Here is a 5,287-nt window from a genome sequence, read left to right as displayed (position 1 = left end):
TAAGTGTGTGAACACGATTTGGTAAAGGTAGCGGTGAGAGGCCATGTAGGAGTACATGGTGGGTTGTCTCATTGAAACCGTTCTTAGGAACTGAGTTCTGTGTTTGTGATCCATGAACAGCTGCTACCACGCATTGGGCCCGAAACCAATGGACCCTCTCGACTTATTAACTGCCCTTGTCCCATGTCCAGGAGTTGCAACTAGTTTCTGGTGTTTGTAGGATATGTGTTGGCGGCCGTGTGTAGCGCTGACCCTAGTGGTGGGCTATGATGCGGAAGATACACCGTGGCGCAATGTACCGGGCGCCCGTTTGGTGTCTCGGGAACCCTGCACACATCATTTGAGGCTGTGAGCAAAACTCCGGCCGGATCTCCTCGCAGATGGAACCCGAATAGGCGATAAACCTGGACTAGAGACTTGTGTGGTTAGTCAGGTCGTGGCCGACTCCCTTGCCAGGCTTCCGCTTGAAGGTTGCCAAGATACACGACGTGTACATGGTGGTAAGTGGAGAGAGTGTGTGTGAAGAAGTACACCCCTGCAGGGTTATAAATGATATATTCGAATAGCCGTGTCCGCGGTAAAGGACTTCTGGGTTGCCTATAACAGTTCATAGACAAGTGAAAGTGGATACTCTAAAAATCACAAGATAAGTGTCAGTGCTATGGATGGCCTTCTCGTAGGGAGACGGGAGCGGATCCATAGTGGTGTATTGAATGGTGAATATGTGGACTCGTGTGCGCCACCTCAAAAGAGTTGCTTGCAGTCGTAGTTCAGGTTAGCCACTCAGTCAAAGATGGCTTGTTGCAGTTAAACTCCACCACCCCCTTGTTGATACCGATGCATATGTAGCTAGTTCTGATGTAAGTCTTGCTGAGTACTTTTGTACTCACGTTTGCTTAATTTATGTTTTGCAGAGAGACTTCAGTCCCGCTAGTAGTTCCGCGTGGACTTCGACGTTTAGCTTGATACCTCAGCTACGATCTTGTGCCCTCGACAGGATCTGGTAGATAGTCAGGCTTCTTAGCCTTTTTCATTTGTAGATGTCTGTACTCATACATGTTAAGCTTCCGCTTGTGCTTTGATTTGTATGCTATGATTGTTGGGTCATGAGACCCATGTTTGTAATATCTCGCTCCTCGGAGCCTAATGATAAATAATTGAGTCGTAGAGTCTTGTTGTGATGCCACGTTGTATTTACACATATCGAGCATATTGTGTGTATGATTGAAATGCTTGGTATGTGTGGGATCCGACAATCTAGTTGTTTATCCTTGGCGGCCTCTCTTATTGGGAAATGTAGTCTAGTACTTCCTTGAGCCATAGTAATCCGCTACAGCCCGGTTCACCGGAGTCCTGCTAGCCCAGCACTACTGCTCAGGACACTTGACTGGCCAGCATGTGTTTCACTTCATTCCTGTGTCTGTCCCTTCGGGGGAATGTCATGGGGTGACATCTGGAGTCCTGCCTAGCCTGCTACAGCCCGGTTTACCGGAGTCATGTTAGCCCAGTGCTACAGCCCGGATTCACACGCTGCTGACCGACATGCTCGAAGTTGATTCATGTATGCCTGTCTCCATGGGTTAGTGCCGCTTTGGGTTCACGACTAGCCATGTCGGCCCGGGTTCTCTGTCATATGGATGCTAGTGACACTATCATATACATGAGCCAAAAGGCGCAAATGGTCCCGGGCCATGGTAAGGCGACAACCGTGGGAATACCATGCATGAGGCCGCAAGGTGATATGAGGTGTTACCAGCTAGATCGATGTGACTTGGAATCGGGGTCCTGACAGTGTTGGTATCAGAGCCTGACTGCCTGTAGGATTACCAAGCCATACTGGTCGAAGTTGTGTCTAGAAATGCTTTAGTTATGTAGGGGAATTGATTTTGGAAGGGAACATAAGGCTCTTTTTACTTCTTATACCCTATGCCTTCTGATCTGAGTCACCCTCTTCTTTTCTGCGGGGGTTAAGAACTAGGCTTCTCTTCTATCTCTCAGGACGACGTGTTGCTAAATCGTAGTTGCCTAGGATTGTTGAGTTCAAGCCACAGTTCAGTTCCTACTATCTTCTGTGTGTTGACAGTTGATCTCGGAACCTTGATATTGTGTTGTTGAGTGGTTATGCCACCATTTTGCATGATGTCTCAAATCATTTCAAGCATTTACAGCCGTTATGCTGTCCGAGTCATCCCAGGTCTCTAACTAGTCTGATGCATTTGCAAATCCTTTCTTCCTGTTTTCGTTGTCCTTTTGGGGAAGATTAAGCACACTAACAGTCTGCTGAGGTACTCTACTACCTCGACATATATGTTAGAGCTATTATTATGACCCTAGGTGTTTTAGGGAGTCACCTAGTAATCTAGCCATGTTTTGTGTTCCCGGTGTGATGATTCTGACCACCATTCTCGAAAGCATCTCGTGATGTTATTAGTTAGTAGGTATTCTTTCCTGGGTTCTTGAACCCAAGATTCACTCTACTTAATTCGTGTAGATAGTGTTGCTCGTTCCTTTAGGATATTAGAAACCTTGCGACAGTCCTCGAGGTCCGTGGAATTTCCTTCTTCCAAATACCATGAACCATTAAGGCAGAAGTTATTTGAACCAAAGGATCACAATCAGAGTACTCTTGAGGAGTTCTCCATTCATAATTGTGACTCTGCCAGTCCTACCTCTCTGCATGAGTTATCCAGAAGAAACATGTTGAACTTGGTTCGACATACTAACCTATGCATCCACAACTCAGAAAGTTATATGTTCCTTGAGTTGACCCTCCTCAGCTGTATTCCGACCCTAGCCTATCAATTGATAGTCAGGAATAGTTGTGCATTCGTGTTCATCGATGCCTATTATTCTTGTGGTCCGTCAAGCCATTCTATTCCGGAATAACTAGGAGAAACAAACTCCAGTACCTCGTCCATCTCTAGGATTGGGTCAAAGTAGTTGTATTCCGCAGATCAAATGCCAATCCAGCTTTTGTTCTGTTCTACCTCGGAGTATTACCCCCTTTATGTCAGGATTGTCATGACAATTGCACCATTTCTTATGAATTCTTGATTTAGTGATACTTCTTGCCATCATTGTTCATTCCTCGGCCCCGTGTTGTTGTAACCGGAATTCCAACTAGTGAATTGTGATGTGTGAAAACAATACTCCGAGCAACTGGTTGCTTTGTAGTAAATGGACAATATTCTCATTTTTAGAGTGTTGATTATTAAATCATCATCCTAAGATTGATCGTGCTACGTAGTCCTTATTTCTGGTGCACTCTTCGATCAATGAGTTAGGATTATTCAATCCCTTGCTTATTTGGTCATATCGTCTTGCTCTGAAAAGCAAGATTGTTCTCAAGCTTAGTAACATATCGGTGGTTCATGATGTTCCGAATATCTTCTTGGAAGTACTACCAGGTTGTAACCTGACCGCTATGTTGAGTTCATGATCATGCTGGTTTTTTTCTAAACCATCCATTCTCCAAGAATCTGTGTTGGATACCCCCGAGCTAGTTGGTTAAGCTAAACAACAACTTGGAGAGTTGGAAGATGGAAGCTTGTCTGACTTAGTTCATGCTAAGGGATATCCTTGTGTGTGTGTGTGTGTGTGTGTGTGTGTGTGTGTGTGTGTGTGTGTTGAAGATAGATGATATCTTCATCGACTAATCCCCGTGATCAGTTGTTGAACCTATTGTCTTGTCTAAACCTTGATTTGAGTATGGGCCATCGTCAAATCAAGTTAGAACCAACGATATTCGTAATGTTGTCTTACTCGTGGTTGATTCCTCGAGCATACACCATTACATCCTTTGGTCTGACCAATGCTATCACCGTGTTCACATGATGGTGGAAGTCCAGTGATATGGAAATTCTGATGAGTTGTTGTTGAGCCCATCAACAACATTTTGTCCCCCCATGATTCATGTTGAACATCAACCTAGTGTTGAAAACTTTGTAAGAAATGCCTTCATGTTCCGTTCATGAAGCTTATGCTTGGATGAAAGAAGTGACTTTCTCCAAGTTCACGTGCATTAGGTGTAAGTTGCCGCCATGAATTTGAGAAAGGTTTGTTATGTTTCCCTTGGAATCATCCCAAATCAGTCATGTATATGTGCGAAGTATTCTATGGTGTGGTAGATTAATTACCTCCACTCCATATGTGTTCCTAGCACACCAAGCCACTGATTGGTTTGTTCAAGGAGAAGAAGTTTCTTCTTAGGAGCTAGACTTACGCAAGAACTTCGATATCCTCGTTGATGGTTCCCTCCTGAACTCGGTAGTGTTTCGTTGTAAGACTACCAGGTGGCCATGCTTGTCTAGGATAGCATGTTCACATGCTTGTAGCAGAACCGGCTCATGTTTTGGAGCTTACTATCGTAGTTCATTCCCCTGAGAATCTCGCAATGTCATCTCGTCGATTTGTGTTGCAAACTTTCATTTTTCTTTCCAGACCCGATGAGTCTGGATTATCCTGACACTAACCAGATCTGAATCCCAGGCAGCTATGATGGTTGGAACGTTTCTCAAGGACTGTAATATTGGTCTCTCTGTAACCTGGTAAAGTGGATGTGTGGCCAACACACCCAACCGGAAGACTTATTATTGTAGTATCTTGATTGAGAAAGTTGGCCACCTCCCCATAAGGATTTCGTAGGATTTACTCCAGTAGTTGTTCCTTATGGATCCTTTGTATTCTGAAGTCCGACCACTACTTGATGACTATGTTGATGCTTTAAAGCATGACCGTGGTAACCAGTACATCAAGGAGAACATTAGAAGCGGAGTGCTAAATGTCTCTCGGTCGATCATCCAGATTTCATTCCCTTGGCATCGCTAAGGTGAAATCTGAGAAAGGGTTGTCTTTCTATGCATCTACATTGTCCATCACTATTCGTCAAGGTAGTAAGATGTGTTGCCAGGATCCTCGACTCGGATGTTGGTAGAATCTTGATGAATATGGAAATGCTCAAGTTCTTGAGAGCACGCGCAAGAAAATTCATCCATTACGTTGTCTTCAACAAGGTAGTCCACATCATCCATTCTAGTCCAAGTATGTCATTCCTTCAAACTCCTTCAAATGATCGATTGTGATTTGCCTTAGGCTGGTATAAAGAGTTTCAATGATCTTTGAATCAAAAGTAATTCTTTTTGCCACTTAAGGGAACAATCCAACAAGCCACCTCCCCCAAGGTGCCCCGTTGTGGAATTATGGCAGCTAACTCCTCGCTACGTCGTGATCGAGCGTGGGTTTGTTGCCTACCTACTGGACCTTTGTCATCTATTACACCCCATCCCCC

The sequence above is a fragment of the Triticum aestivum genome, chromosome 2A, assembly GCF_018294505.1.
Source record: "Triticum aestivum cultivar Chinese Spring chromosome 2A, IWGSC CS RefSeq v2.1, whole genome shotgun sequence".
Lineage (NCBI taxonomy): Eukaryota > Viridiplantae > Streptophyta > Magnoliopsida > Poales > Poaceae > Triticum > Triticum aestivum.
Note: the sequence above shows the minus strand (reverse complement) of the source record.